This window comes from Lepidochelys olivacea (assembly GCF_965140295.1).
Source record: "Lepidochelys olivacea isolate rLepOli2 genome assembly, chromosome: 2".
Classification (NCBI taxonomy): domain Eukaryota; kingdom Metazoa; phylum Chordata; order Testudines; family Cheloniidae; genus Lepidochelys; species Lepidochelys olivacea.
The window spans coordinates 11,317,528-11,334,399 of record NC_140412.1 but is presented as its reverse complement, the minus strand read 5'-3'; the positions used below and the strand labels follow the sequence as shown (position 1 = coordinate 11,334,399).

The 16,872-nt window shown below is 45.4% G+C and overlaps 1 protein-coding gene across 1 annotated transcript in view; it reads right to left on the bottom strand.

The window, feature by feature from the left end:
- Positions 1 to 16,872, bottom strand: part of KCNK9 (potassium two pore domain channel subfamily K member 9) — a gene marked incomplete at both ends in the record, with an annotated part of 118,915 nt that overhangs the window by 39,897 nt on the left and 62,146 nt on the right. The window lies entirely within an intron of this gene.

The window sequence follows — 16,872 nt, the reverse complement described above, 5'->3', positions numbered from 1 at the left end:
TACCTCTCCCACCTTGTCTCTCTCACATTTGTAACACAAAATTAAATGGTCACCTATTATCTGTGAATAAAGGGCACTTAAGCAGCATTTACAGAACACGACAAATGCTGTTTTAGCCAACACCAGGGACCATCAGGTGGGAAAGTATGAACCGCTACATCTTGAGCCAGAGCGCTGTTTTACATTTTAACTACTGGATTTTGTTTGGGTAACTCACTGGTCAGCATCCACCTCTGTGCCCAGTCCACAGAGGGGGTGAGTCTGCTACAGCCCCCAGCTAGGGAGCCTGGCTGTTTAGCTCACGTTCACAGCTCTGGAGGTCCCTGTTTAAATCCGTGCTATGTCAGGCAAGATGGCAGCCACCAATGCTGCGGGAAGCAGCAGCCAGCACATCCCTCAGCCCGCACCTCTTCCCGCAGCCCCCATTGGCCTGGGACAGTGAACCGCGGCCAGTGGAAGCTGCGATCGGCCGAACCTGCGGACGCGGCAGGTAAACAAACCAAAGGTTGCCAATCTCTGCACTAGCACTTCAGACAACACCATCTTCCCACTCACCGTCACATCTTCCTCGTCAGTGTCCATGACCAGCAGACACGGACTGAAAGGAAGGGAGCAGTGGCTGCTTCTGAAGATCTGTGTGCTTTGGTAATGCACCCTGTCATGCATATGTGGCACCCATTCTATTTTTAGCAGTATGCCACAGGAGAAAATGGCTCAGGGGACCAGTTATCCCCGGGGGAGCCTTCCACTTCATGACTGCCAGCTCAACGCCAGCTCCCATGAGCAATCCACAAGTCGTTGCTGGCTGCTCTGTGATATGAACTGGTGGTCTCATGTCCTGTTTTCTTGCCAGCATCACAAAAACCAGTTCATGAAGTAACATCCTCAGAGATCAAGGTACATATGAGCACAGACCGTCTGCAACAGGGTTAAGGAAAATTGCCCAGTAGGTTACTTGTCCTTCACTCTGGAGAGATGTTAATCCAACTTCATAAGCACAGAATTCATTAACTGAACCCAACATCCCCCGATAATGAGAGGACACACTGCTGTTGTCTTCCTGTAAGATTTTAGAGTCTTCTTTAAGTGCACAGTGGAGGAATCAATGCCCTATTGTGTAAGGAAGGTGATAGCTCTTTGTGGATGGAAAGATTGGGCCAACAGAGAAAACTAGTAGACGCCTTGGTACTACTATGCACTAGAACAATAACAACAGTTTCACAAAAACAATCTCGACACACCCATTTGTGGGAATGCATGTTTATGAACCCCCCACTTCGCTTGTCAGTGGGCTAGGAACCCCACGTCTTCAACACTGAAGTCATAGCCTCTGCCACTTAAGATAAAGGACTGAGCCTCATTAGGTGAAGTACTAGCGCAGTCATTATCCACCTTCATGGACCAGCCAATAGAGAGAGACAGAAACCCACGCTCTCCTGGTGTGGGTTTACACATGTGCTCCCCAATCAGCTCTATAGTGCTGAGTAAACCAAATTCTCCTCCCAAATACACTGGGTAAATCTGGGGTGAATTTCTTTACACTGATGTAAGAAAGAGCAAAATTAAACCTTGTACCTTTAAACAGCCTGGTGAAATGATTGTGGCTTCAGTGGGGTGAAAACAGCTAGAAGTACAGGAAATCTACTATTTTTTTTAAAAAAGGAATGAAAAGAAGGCAACTCATTAATGCAATTAGACATCTTCTCCATCAGGAGGGAATGGCAGAACTGCTACAAGATTTGTAGCCTTCAAAAGGGTTACAACTCAGTGGACATTTGCTCTGAGCTCCAGACCAGTTTTCTACTAGGCCAGCTTCTTAACTGTGACAGATGTTACTCTTAGTTACTCGTTTGCCAGAAGAATTCTGCTACATTTCTAGCCATATAAGGAAGCTATTCATAATCCCCGCTTTGCTTTTATATTTTCCCCTCCCCCACCCTTCTCCTGCAGCTGGCTGCCTTCTGTTCATCACTGGATGGATGAAAAATAAAAGAATAACTAAATACTTGTGTATGCCCCATAAACTCAGAACATAGCAACCCTCTGCATCAAACAAGGGTGAGTCCGACAGAGAAATCAAGGAAGCTGGTGTCCTGGATTCAGGACAAGATTCCAGCATTCTGGCTCACAGTTTGGGTTAAAAGAGGCATCCATGGGTTCAGATGCCTTTGCAAACTGTCTGTACTTCAAGCCTGAAAAGCTGAGCTGGAACTCACACAGGAATTGTCTCTCTTATGAGATTCCCTGCAATTCCACTCCTAGTCTCAGAAGGATAAGCCACCAGAGATGCCTTTCCCACAGGATATTGGTACTTTAGGTTCCAGCTCTGGACAGAAACCAGAAACAGCGGAAAAGTTACCTGAACATAGGGGATGCAGTTTGGGCCGGTGGAGAGGACATGGGACAGGGAGCAACGAGATTGCCCCTAGTTCTGCTGCTAACTCGCTGTGACCGTGGACAATAGCACCCATCTGTGACCCTCAGAGCATCCCAGTGCCGGAGGGCAAGGAGCTCCCTGGTATGTAGCAGAGTCTCAGCTGGCCTGACCAGCTCAGTGAACCCCACACATTGTTGTCGTGCTATTTATTTAAAAGGAGTCTGATCGTATATCATGGGAAAACTAAGGGACAGATTGCATTAGAATTGCTTAGAGTTTCATGCGAGCACCACTAGCGTCATTAATAAGTAGAAGAAATAGTTGTGGGGCCACCAAATCATAGCTTCAGATGAGCTGGAGATGAGCTGTTAGAACAGTAGTCCCTTCTCTAGGGCGCAGTGCGCGACTGTCTCCTATTATGTATTTATCAATGTTTTTGTGCAGTCTAGTTTTAGAAGTGCAAAGTCAAGCAATGGGCACTATTTCCCTTGGGATATTACTCTACAGGCTAATACAGCTGAGTACAAGGCCATATTTCTTTATATTCAACTTACGTTTTCACTTTCATAACCTCACCCCAGAACTCCTAAATGTTACCTCCTTTTATTAAACTAAATCGTTCCTCTCCCTGGTTGGTTTGTAAACTTTCATTATATGTAGACAGTTAGCAGGTCTCCCTTTAGTCATCACTCTGGCAACCTCCCTAGATTTAACCCTTGCAGTCTTTCTCAGAAAACACGGTCCCCTTCCTCCCAATAATTTCTGTTACTCTTCTCTGAACTTCTTCCAGTGCATCAATCACTCTCTGGTAACAATATGTCCGGAACTGAAAGCATGCTTCCCCCAGAGCTGTGAAGAGAGCAACTTCCTTGTCCCAGAAGGATGCAACAACCCTCCTTATTTCTTCCTCTTTCTTTCCCTGATTAAGCTGCTGCTGCCAGAGTGCTCAACTTCCGGGTGACTGCTTCATCCTCCCGGGCCAGAGCTTTCAGAAGTGTTGTTTTTTTTACTTCCTGGCAGTAAGCCAGCCACTTATTCTCTAGCACCCCCAGGCACCAGTGCTCCAGTCTAGAGGTCACACTAAGAGTCCAGATAGATTCACATACAAGATGCTAATATAGTGGAATAGTCATCCGTTTTACAGCTTTTCAGTTTCTTAGGCATTCTCAAGCTCTAAAGATTGGAGGATGTGCATACGATGGGAAAGGAAGAAGAGAGGCACAAGGACCCAGTGCTGTCTACAAATGTACTCCAATTTCCTACATGCATTCTAAAGAAACACCCAAGAGGTAATAAGACAGACTGCAACAGTCCAGGCCCTAAAGGGGTGGAGTCCATTGCCATTCTGAAGGAACAGGCAATATGGAGAACTGGAAATTTTGACTCTTGGGCTTTACTCCTCATTCTCCTACTGAGTTGCTGTGTGAGATATGGCGAGTCACTTAACCACTTTGTGCCTCAGCTTCCCTATCTGTGAAATGGATTTAACAACGCCTTCCTGCCTCACAGTGATGCTGTGACATTTAACCATGGTCGCAAGGAGTGAGGAGGAAAGCTCTCCCTCTGACTAGGTTTTGAGGCCATGCTCATTGCTGTAGTCATTAAAGGGGGGCATATTTATTATTATGAAAGAGCACCCCCCAAAACATCATCATGCAATGTAAATTCCTATAATCTCTAAGTGTCCAGGAGCATGCAAAAGACATCTACCAGACCGGCAGTTGCATTTAAGGTAATTGATTTCCAGAGACCCTTCTCCTTGCCAGAGTAAGTATCAATTCCTCTGCATTTTGTAGTTGATTCAGCAATGCTTCTCCTGGGCATCAGGGATGCGTACAGAGGAGGGGAGGTTGGAGAAGGAACAACTGCCCTGATGATTTGGAAAGGGGTGCTGGTTTGTGCTGATATGGCATGGGCTGTAGTGCTGAGTTGAGAGTTCACACAAACTTAACGGGAATGTAGTCTGTATGCCACCAGCTGTCACTTCCCATTCTCAGAGCTCTGGCTGACTGACAAATTAGAGACAGTGTTTCTCTCTCTTTCTTTTGTTCCAAAGTGAGAGTTTTGATGACATTGCCACAGCTCTGTTTAGCTCCAAGCCATGCAATGCCCTGACAGTCAATGGGCACTGAGCCCTGCCCCTGCTCCCCACGCACTCTCCCTCTCGCTGGGTCTGTGCGGGTCTGACATTTCCTTTCTCATTGGAGAAGAAGGCACCAGACCTAAGTAGAATCAAACCCTTTCTTCCCATGCTGCTGAAGAGAGAGATGCCTCATCTCTGTGCCATGTGCTGGCACATGCAGCTGGACTGAGGAACACTCAGATGACATGAGGTTGTTTTGACTGTTGCTTTTTTTGGCCTGCCATGCTTTCAGTAATTGGGCTGGGGAGGGGACGTGGTACCAGCTGGCAGGGAAAGAGGAGCTTCCCTCTAGCACAGCCTTGATTTCCATCTGCTTCATCATTACTCTGTTCCCTTTCTCCTCCCATCCTCCCCAACTCCTTCTCTCCCGCACGTTCCCTTTCTTCCTGGTATGTCACACTTCTGTAACACTTTGCACACCTCACAAGGATTAATGAATTCAGCCTCATGCCCTTCCTGTGTGATAGCTGTCAGCATCCCCAATGTACAGCCAAAAGACAGAGAGGGTCAGTGCTTTGCCCATGGTAATGTCTGCCCACCCTCCAGCCTTGAAAATGCTATCCTTTACCAACTGGACTGGGTACCGAGGGCACACCTGTGTTTCCCTGTGCAGAGAATACCATCTCTGAGACAGTGGCAAGGTAACTGTTGGTAAATGGTGATTCTCTAATGTGGGTCTCTGTACCAACTGTCCCACTACAGAATTGGTACAGAATTGTCCCAGATGCCAGGGACATCACAAAATGGACCCTGTTCTCTCAGGCCACCCGAGCTATGTGCCACGCTAAAAAACAGCTGCCTCTCCCACTTTCCATGGTTGGCCAGAGACCTCTGGGAGGGAAGGAGAGAGAACTACAGGGGAAGGGGGGGGGGCTGGGATACCTGCCATCCTCCAGTCTGTCCCACCCTGCCCCCACTCTAGGAGCACTCCAAGGCTGAGATAGGGAGTATGGCTGGCAGATGGCTACCTTTCAGTTACTAAACCCCATCACCACTCACAGCCTTCTCCATACAACAGCAGCTCAAAAGTCCTATGGAGCCACCAAATCTTCCCCTCCCTGCAGAACATCAGCCTGATAACAAGTGGCAGGGGTTGCATTAGCACCCATTGGGCAGAAGCACCAGAGAAGCAAGAATACCTGAGGGGTGGAGGCAGCAGTACTTGGGGACAGGAGGAAAGTAAGCTGATTTCTCCGTCCCAAATGCTGGAGGGCCTGAGTCTTTAGCAGAGCCATGAGCAGAACCCACCTCTGAGTCCTACACCAGCACATTACCCTTAAGGCCTTTCTTCCCCTCAGCTACAGCTACCTCATTGTCTCCTAAATTTGTCAGCCCTGTTTTCTTCCATACGATTGTCACTTGCATAAAGCAATGTAGCCCTGTATGGTTTACCTGCATTTATATTGCCTGATTTTTCAGAAGTTGTCTACTCATTTGCTTTGCTCGAAAAGCCGCTCTGGGTAAGGACTGTTAATCTTGTTCAGATTTATCGAATCACTTCATGATGCAGAGTGCTCGTGGGTTGGTCAGCTCAGGGTCTCCAGTGGGAACAGACTCAGATACTTAATCTTTGCTTATAGAACAGACTTGTTTATAAGTGGTATTAATGAGTCTTGTTGTCCTGTGCTAGCTGCAAGCCTCTTTAGGGAAAAGCAAATGTCTTGCCACTGAAAAAGCAACCAAACCAAGCACAGGGTCCCAGGTGAAGTCTAATTACTAAGGCCTGGGCAATAATCATGTGGCTGGTTTGGGGTTTAATTGCATCATACCATTAAAAAGTACAATCAAAATCACTTGGACTTGTCCTATTCACCCACACCCAGGTACGTGACACTAACCTATATAGTTTGGAGTACAGCAAAGATGACTAAAGGCTCAATGAAACTCACAGTGCAGTACACAGCACTTGTCATCTTTAATAAGAAGCTGTTGTCAGTGGAGACCCAAGGCCCCAGACTACATGATGTTGTTGTTATAATTTGTGTTACAACAGTGCCTACAGGCCTGATCTGCAAGGTGATAATATATTGATTGCTGGGATCAAGCTGAAGCATGATATGCTGGGATTTGTAGTTCTGGATAAAGATCAGGGCAGCCACACTCTGATTTAGTTTGTGTAAATCAAGTGTGATCCTTGGGTAACTGGCAAGTTGCAAGGCAATTGGGCAATGACTAGATAGCCTCATGGTATCCAAAGCAGTAAAGAGCTACTATGATAGACCAAATCAATCACCAGAGTCATGTATTCTGTGTGAAGATCCCACAAAGCACTCAGGGTGATTGCTGTTACAGGAGGAGGTGGAGGAATAATGGCATTGGTTGCACGCCAAATGAGGCTCTGAATGGGCCATGCTGGCACTTTACTCGCCCACGTTCTTGGACTTCTAACTGACATTGTGGCTCGATCTGAACTCAATACTCAAGCAGAGGCAGAGTTCAAATAATGGCTATGGGTGGATTTGCAATACATTACAGAGAAACATGAGCCAGCCCCTCAGCTGGTGTAATCTGGCATAATTCAGTTGAAATCAATGGAGCTATACCAATTTGCACCAACTGACAATTTGGCCGTAGAATGTAATACACTGCATCAGGCCTTTGGTCTATCAGATTGGGAATCCTGATTCTGATCTGATCACATTGTGATCTAATGTTTCAGAGAAAGGCATGCCTTACACAAACATGCCCCCCTTCCTCCCCCCTCCCCCTCACAACTACAGTGCAACCAGCCACATGCAGTATACCCAGCAAGGATTCCTTCCTTCCTGACCCTTGCAGAACTCATGCTCTGCCCTGAACCAGAGCACGAGAAACAACATTGCTGCTCGTGAAATGTCAGCTCCAATTTTCAAAATCCAGCCTGGACAACTGAACAACGAGCTGCTGTTTGTAAACATCGAGAGATGTGACTGGAGTCTGCAGCACACATTTTAGCACCCTCTGTGATGGGAGAATAATATTTGATTTCCCTAGACCCCAATGAACTGGAGTAGTTCTCTTGTCATATAATTTGCAATAAATAACCCATAAATCCTTTTTGTCGGTGGGCAGGCTGCATGCATGACTATCCAGTTTAACGTATGCACTTTACTGTGCTTCGCTATGCCCACTGCATCGTTTGACATTAGCCCACATTAAACGGCATTTTCCACAGGCCAATCTGCTGGGCCTGCATTCGCCATCATTACCAATAGCTACTCACTATATCTACAGCTTGAGCTATATCAGCCAACTGAAACAGCCTAACCTGGATATTCTCATTCAAGCTATTTCTATATACCAATGTCGTTATTATATTAACCCTTTCACTGCGAATCTGCCAAGTTAACTGTTGTGCTGGTTAGAATCTGTAGCCACTGCATCTAGGCTAAGACGACATACCTCGTAGAATCATAGAAAGGTAGGGCCGGAAGGGTCCTCAAGAGGTCCCCTAGTCCAGCCCCATCCCTTCCACACATACACACACTGAGGCATAACCAACCAGACCTAGACCATTCCTTACAAGTGTGTGTCTAACCTGTTCTTATCAACCTCTTATGATGGTGTCACAGTACAGAGCTACTGCATCTGTATTTATAAGGGCATCCACTCTGGGCTTTCAGCTCCCCAGCTGTTCCCTCGCTGGGGTGGAGGCACGCATCTCTCTCCACTCTGACCAGGGTCTTCCCAGGCTGGACAGTTCCCTTGCTTTCACTCTCATTTCCAGCACAGACAGGTTGCTCCTGTCCATTTGCTGGAACATGAAGAAGGCCCTGAGGCAGGGTAAACCCCAGGGTTTTATCCAAAAGACTTTTCTTTGTCTCTTAGTCTCAGAGAATCCAGTTTTAACTAATATATGCTTTTCTCCCCAGAAGGGTGGCTTCAGAGGGCTGATAATAGAGGGAATACATTAGCATCTGCCCTCCGTTCCACAGAAGATATGTACAATGCCACTACAAAACAGATATGATTGCATTTTTAATACGTGTCCCAAAGTTGTCAACCCTACTTCAATGAGGTTTAACTTAACTCAGTAAAGTGTATCTTAATTCCATAAGGTTAGTTCAGTGTATTACAGGATATGAGAGAGACAAGGTGAGTGAGGTATCTCTTTTATTGGACTAACTTCTGTTGGTGACAGAGACAAGCTTTTGAGCTTACACTGCGCTCTTCTTCATGTCTGGGAAAGGTCCTCAGAATGTCACAGCTAAATACAAGTTGGAACAGATTGTTTAGCATAAGAGTTAACACATAGTTCAAGAGACCATTCAAGGTGAACTATCCAGTTAACACTTCTCCAGGCATAGGGGGAGAGGGGGGAAAAAAGCTGGGTGGGGGAGAGGTTATTGGTTACAGACTGTTGTAATAAGCCATAAATCCGGAGTCTCTATTCCATGATTTTTATTATCTAGCAAAGTTATCAATTTACGCTCCCATGCTCATCTTTTGAAGGTGTTGTGCAGGTTTCCTTTGAGGATGAGGACTGAGAGGTCAGATGTGGAGTGATCACTTTGTGAAAAGTGTTCACCCACAGGTGATATGGTGTTTCTGTCTTTCATCATTTTTCTGTGTGAGTTCATTTGGGAGTGTAGTGATTGTCATGTTTACCCACATCATTGTTATTGGGGTATTTAGTACACTGAACAAGGTACCCCATATTTTGTGATTGGCATGTGTAAGACCCAGGGATCTTGAAAGATATGTTGTGGGGATTGTTGATCATCCTAGCAGTGGAGATATATCTGTAGGTTTTGCACCTGTTGCTCTGGCAGGGTCTGGTGGTGCTTTGAATTGGTGTGGCCTGGTCTGTGGATAGCTTGCTTCTGATGATGATCTCAGAGAGGCTGGGGGATTCTTTGAAGGCCAGAAGAGAGGGTTCAGGAAGTAACTCTTTTAGGATGTGGTCTCCATTGAGTATGGGGTATAACTATTTAATGATACCCTGCATGGGTTCCACTGTAGGGTGGTAGGTGACAACTAGGGGTGTGCGGTCAGATTGGGGTTTATTTTCATTTTGAAGAAGTTCTCTTGGGGTATATGAGTGGCCTGTTCCATGATCCAATCTACTACTCTGGTGTAGTGTCCTTGTTTGCTGAAGGCAGTTTTAAATGTGTTAAGGTGTATATCCCGGACTTTCTCCTCAGAGCATATTCTGTGGTATCTGAGTGCCTGGCAGATTTCTTGGTATGTCGGGGGTGGTTACTGAATCTGTGTAGGTAGGTGTTGAGATCAATGGGTTTCTTGTATGTAGCTGTCCGTAGAGTTCCATCGATAATGCTGATCATAGTGTCCAGAAAGTTAATACTGGTGTGGGAGTGTTCTAAAGAGAGTTTAATGGATGGGTGGAGGTTGTGCTGGAAATCTTGGAGGGAGTTTAGGTCATCTGTCCAGAGGATGAAAATGTCATCGATGTATCTCACATGTATCTCAGGTTTCATGGTGCATTTTTTCAGAAATTCTTCCTCAAGGTGTCCTATGGAGAGGCTGGCATATTGAGGATCCTATGGCTGGAAAGGCATTAACTGGCCACTTCACCTTGAATGATCCCTTGAAATATGTGCTCATTATTTATGTGAAACAACTTGTTGTACCTCGTATTTAGCTGTGACACTCTGGTTATGTCTCCGTTGCAATTAAACACCCCTGGCTGGCCCATGTCAGATGACTTGGGCTAACTGAACTGGGGCTATGGGGCTGTTTAACTGAGATGCAGGCATTTGGACTTGGGCTGAAGCCCAGGTTCTGGGACCCTTTGTCCTCGCAGGGTGCCAGAGCCTGGGCTCTAGCTTGAGCCCAAATATCTACACTGCAATTAAACAACGCTGTAGCCTGAGTACCACAAAGCTGGGTCAGCTGACACAGGCCCAGCTGTGGGTGTTTAATTGCAGTGTAGACATACCCTCTGAGTACATTTCCCAGGCGTGACAAAGAGCTCTGTGTAAGCTCAAAAGCTTGTCTCTCTCATCAACAGAAGTTGGTCCAATAAAAAACATTACCTCATCCACTTTTTTGCTTTAATATCCTGGGACCAACACAGCTACAACACTGCATATTACAAGACATCATCGGTCTGTCTCAAATGGGGATTCCACACCTTCCAGAAGCCTACTCCAAGGTTTAGCTATCCTTATAGTTAGGAAGCTTTTCCCAATATCTAACTTAAATCTCCTTTGCTGCACATTAAGCTGATTACTTCCTTTCCTAAGTCCAGCGGACATGGATTTTAATCTTGGCTTATACTTTCACTGGGAAGTCGGTAATACGACATCCAGTGACCAACCCTCTGTGGAACCGCATCAAGACCCTTACACTCAACTTCAATGCAGAAGCTCAATGGAGAGCCATGTGGAGCATTTTGACCGCTCAAAACAAACAGCTCATCATTGATCCTACCAAGGAACCATCAGGTTTTGATTTGGGTCAGAAAGACTGGTGCAGATTGAATCGCATCAGGACATCTCATGGGAGATGTGGACAAACTCTCTTTAAATGGTAAAGGAGGCAAACTCCTGTATGTGACTGTGGTCACCAGGCACAAGTGATGCAGTGCATCATATCTGAGTGTCCCCTTCATTCTTTCACTGGGAGCCTGAAGGACATTCACCAGCTCACTGCTGTGGCAAGGTGCAGGCTATCAAATCTAGATATAAATTTGTAATCATTGCTACCTACCCAAGCCATATGAAAGAAGACGTGGACATGAAGAACAACTGAACACCAGCCTGATAACAGTCTTCAAATATGTTAAAGGCTGTTAAAGAATTCAGTATTTTTATTAATGATTTGGGTAATGGAGTGGAAAGTATGCTTATAAAGTTTGTGAAAGACACCAAGATTGCAAGCACTTTGGACCTTGATAAATTGGAGAATTGGTCTGAAATCAACATGATGAAATTCCACAAATTTTATAAGCATACTCTCCATGCCATTACCCAAGTCTTTAAAGAAAATATTGAATTGTACCAAACCCAGTGCAGACTCCTGTGTAATCCCATACTTCCTCCTACTTTGACAGCAAACCATTGATAACTACTCTTAGAGTACAGTTTTTCAATCAGTTGTGAACCCACCAGCCCTACCCCTTCCATCTGAGGCCCCACTCCTTCCGCGGGCCGGGAAGTGATATAAGTGATAGCAAACAAATCAAAGCAGATTACCTAGCAAATAAACAAAAAAACACAAACTAAGCTTAATATACTAAATAGATTGGATATGAATTAGCAGATTCACACCTTGAGAAATGATACAAGCAGGCTACAGATTTCTAAGGGGCAATCTGCATTTGCTTTACACCTTGGAATCCTCAGGTCCTTCATACACAGGCTAGAAATTCCTTTAGCTTAGGTCCAGCACTTCCCCCAGTTCAATCTTTGTTCCTCAGATGTTTCCAGGAGTCCTCTTGTGTGGGGAGTGAAGAACCTCAGATTATGTCACTTCCTGCCTTATACACCTTTTGCATATGGCCGGAACCCTTTGTTCCAAAGCTTGGTTCCCAGACCAGTTTGTGGAAAAATACTGACATCCCAAGATGGAGTCCAATATCATATGTCCTTGTCACATGTCCTTGTAGAGTCATAGAAGCCGTCACTCACAGGCTGTCTGTAGCATTCTCAGGAAGGCTCACCAGGTGAGAGATAAGCTTCTCCTAAGGCCTGTTGTTCTTTCTAATGGCCTATTACCCTGAATGGGCCCTTTACAACCAACTATTTAGACTGAAAGCATCTTGTCTAGCGGGCATTACACAGGTGTAACTAAATTTGAAGTACAGCTACATAGTCAGTATTTATTACTTCAGATACAAAAATGATACATGCATACAAATAGGATAATCATATTCAGCAAATCATAACCTTTTCAATGACAGCTCACATGACCCATCTTGCATAAAATTCATCATAATTATGCTATAATCATATCATAATAATATCACTATGAAGAATATGGAGTGCAGTGTCACATAAGGTATCAATGGAAAAGTTACAGTCTATCAAATATGATTATCCTGTTTGTATGCATGTATCATTTTTGTATCTAAAGTTATGAATATTAATGATGTACCAGTATTTCAAATGTGTTTACATCCAGTCTAGCCAGCACATGATGAATGGACTATTCAAGATGATGGCCCATTAAAGAACACTTAGCTGTCACAATGGATATAGAAGAAGCTTCTCCCCAGCCAGTGAGTCTTCTTGTGAACATTTTAGCCATAATATGGGTAATGGCTACTCCTATGAGTCATCAAAGCATGCAAGGGCATGTGACTAGCTCATGTGGCCCTGGACTCCATCTTGTGCCTGTAATTTTCCACACACTACGACTGCGACCAATCCCTCTACATGGAAGAAGGTATAAAAAACCCTGGAAGCATCTCCATTTTGCCTCTTTCTTGCTCTGATTTCTGGACTATGGACTTGTATTAAAAGGGGCATTCCAATCAATGGACTGAGGAACTTCCAATCTTTCCCAGCCAATAAAAGCTGCGGAGTTGGCACTCAGAGACTTTACAAGCCATCAGTCTGTAACATCACTGCTACAACCCTGGTCCAAGAACTTTGCAATGACTGTATGTATATGATTTCTTTGACCATTCTCTCCTCTTTCTTTTCTCTTATAAATAAACCTTTAGATATTAGATACTAAAGGATTGGCAACAGCATAATTATTGGGTAAGATATGAGTTATATATTGACCTGGCTATGTGGCTTATATCTTGGGATTAGAAGGACCCTTTGTTTGATGAAATTGTTTTTAAATAACTACTCATCATAAAGTCTTGAGTCTGGATGGTGAAATGAGTGCTGGAATGCCTAAGGACACTGCAGTTTGGACTTCTTGTTAACTGGTGTGGTGAGACAGAAGTTTACTTTTGTTACTGCCTTGGTCTATTTTATGAGAGAATAACCAGCAGTCTGGGGTGTTTGCTCTATTTTTCATCAGTTTGTCCTGAATCTGGTATTCTCATCTGTGACCCATTGATGCACGGGGACACAACATTATAGTAATTTCATCTAGATCAGCATTTCTAAAACTGGGGTAGTGGACCCTGGGGGTCCCCGAGGATACTCCAGGGGGTCCACAGGCCCCACTGATCAACTCCTCCCCCTCCCTCTATCTCCTGGAGGCTACTGAAGCCAAACCGGGAGATTTGAGGCACTAAAAGTCCGGTGGCACAGCAGGGCTAAGGCAGGCTCCCTAACTGCCCTGGCTTTGCGCTGCTCCCAGAAGCGACAGGCACATCTCTGCAGCTCCTGGGGGGACCAGACGGTCTCCACACACTGCCCCTGCCTGAGCACTGAATCCGCAGCTCCCATTGGCTGGGAATTGCAGCCAATGGGAAATGTGGAAGCAGGGGCAGTGCACAGAGACCCCCTGGCCTCCCTGCCTAGGAGCAGCTGCCAGAGAGATGTGCCAGTCACTTTCGAAAACTGCCCGAGGTAAGCGCTGCCTGGCCAGAGCTTGCACCCTTCACCCTCTCCTGCACCTCAACCTTCTGCATTAGCCCAGATCCCACACCCCCTCCTGCACCCAAACTCACTCCCAGAGCCCACACCCCCTCCTGCACCCAAACTCACTCCCAGAGCCCGCACCCCACACTCCCTTCCACATCCAAACTCCCTCCCAGAGCCTGCACCCCTTCCTGCACCCCAACCGCCTGCCCCAGCCTGGTGAAAGTGAGTGAGGGTGGAGGAAAGCGATTGATGGGGGGGGGTGTTAGGATATAGATATTCAGGCCTGTCTGTAAAGGCCTATACTCTAAGAATTTAGGTGTATTCTTATCACTTGGCTAGTTATAGAGGTATAAAAGAAAGAATCAAAATCACAGTCTGCCGGTGTAAGAGCCTTCTCTTACTGTGACAGTCTGCCATGTACATTGGTCAAACAGGACAGTCTCTACGTAAAAGAATAAATGGACACAAATCAGATGTCAAGAATTATAACATTCAAAAACCAGTCGGAGAACACTTCAATCTCTTTGGTCATTCGATTACAGACCTAAAAGTGGCAATTCTTCAACAAAATAACTTCAAAAACAGACTCCAAGGAGAGACTGCTGAATTGGAATTAATTTGCAAACTGGATACAATTAACTTAGGCTTGAATAGAGACTGGGAGTGGATGGGTCATTACAAAAAGTAAAACTATTTCCCAATGTTTATTCCCCCTCCTACACCCCCCACGTTCCTCAGATGTTCTTGTCAACTGCTGGAAATGGCACACCTTGATTATCACTCCAAAAGGTTCTCCCCCCGCTCTCCTGCTGGTAATAGCTCACCTTAAGTGATCACTCTCTTGTTACAGTGTGTATGGTAACACTCATTGTTCTCTATGTATATAAATCTTCCCACTGTATTTTCCACTGAATGCATCTGATGAAGTGAGCTGTAGCTCACGAAAGCTTATGCTCAAATAAATTGGTTAGTCTCTAAGGTGCCACAAGTCCTCCTTTTCTTTTTGCGAATACAGACTAGCACGGCTGTTACTCTGAAACCTGTGACAGTCTGAGGCCCTATTCTTAGGCTAAGGTCTTTGGCTAAGCAGCAGAGGCAGCCATAAGCTGGGAAGCGACCGGTCACATCCTCACATTCCAAACTAGTCACATTGAAAGAAGGTGCTACTGGGCTGTTAGGAATACAATCCTGTCCTGATAATGCCTATTGCCTCCAGAGAAAGGGAAGTGCCTACGAGATGTAAAAGGAAACTTAGTTTGATAGCATCCTGTCTGGCAAGAACTCACTTATCAATAGCTGGGATGTGAAATCCTCATTTCTGTGTTTGTTCTAGGACTGTAGTCCCCATTTCCCTATTGTTTGTCTGTATAATCTCTGTCTGGTTCTGTGATTGTTCCTGTCTGCTGTATAATTAATTTTGCTGGGTGTAAACTAATTAAGGTGGTGGGATATAATTGGTTCCATAATCATGTTACAATATGTTAGGATTGGTTAGTTAAATTTCAGTAAAATGATTGGGTAAGGTATAGCTAAGCAGAACTCAGGTTTTACTATATAGTCTGCAGTCAATCAGGAAGTGTGTGTGGGGGGGGGAGATGGGAACAGGGAATGGGGGTGGGGAATTGGAATCATGTTTAGTTCAGGGCAGGAATGGGAACAGGGACACAGGTAAAGCTCTGTGGTGTCAGAGCTGGGAAGGGGGACACTAAGGAAGGAAACTGGAATCATGCTTGCTGGAAGTTCACCCCAATAAACATTGAATAAACCTTTGGGCTTGGGGGATTGTTGCTCTCTGTTCATGCGAGAAGGACCAGGGAAGTAAGTGGGTGAAGGAATAAGCCCCCTAACAGGGTGGAGTGAGCGGGGGGTGGGAAGAGGTGGGGTGGGACCTTCAGGGAAGGGTGGAGTGGGGACAGAACCTGGGCTGAGTGGGGGGGTTGGGGGTCCCCAAAAAATTAAAATGGGGGTCCTCAGGTTGCTAAATTTAGAGTATTGCTGATCTAGACCACATTTCCCTAGTTTGCTTATGAGAATGTCATGTTAGACTGTGTCAAAAGCCTTACTCAAATCAAGAAATACTACGTACACAGCTGTTCCCTTATCCACTAGGCCAGGAACTAAAGCCCAAAATGTATATCTGGGGATACGGATTTCCGTGGATATAAACCAGATATCCGCAGAGCTGCAGGGCTCTACCGGGAACCGCATCAGCAAAGGCAGCAACATGTCGGGCTGCTGCTCACAGGAGCCAACGCCCCACAAGGGCAGTTCCTTAGGCGTGCCTCTACTGCCCACAGCACTGCCCATTGGGGCGGGCACCAGTCTCACTGGCAGCTGTCCCTGGTTGCACTCGTGTGTGCAAGTGGCTCACACACTCCCAGATGGGAGACCCGGATTGCTGCATGGAAGGGTCTATTACTTATCAACCCATTATCCTCTAGTTAATTACTAATTGTTTGATCATTTGTTTCAGTATCTTTCGAAGAATTGTTTCAATATGTTTCCATGAATTGAAGTTAGGCAGACTGGTCTACAATTCCCCAGATTCTCTTTGCTCCTTTAAGTTAGGTACTTCTCCAATCCCCAGGGACTTCACCTGCCCTCCAGGAGTGCTTGAAGATAATCGCTAAAGGTTCAGAGATTGCTTCAGTTAGTTCCTTAAGTACCCTAGGGTGAGTTTCATCCAGCCTTGCCAACTTGAAAACATCTAACTTACTTAAATATTTTCTAACCTGTTCTTTCCCTAGTCTGGTTTGCATTCCTTCTCCCTGTCTGTTAATGTTAACCATGTTAAGCATCTAGTCATAATTAACCTTTTTAGTGAAGACTGAAGCAAAATTGTCATTAAACACCTCAGCCTGCTTGGTGTCATCCATTATTAAAAAGAAAAGGAGTATTTGTGGCACCTTAGAGACTAACCA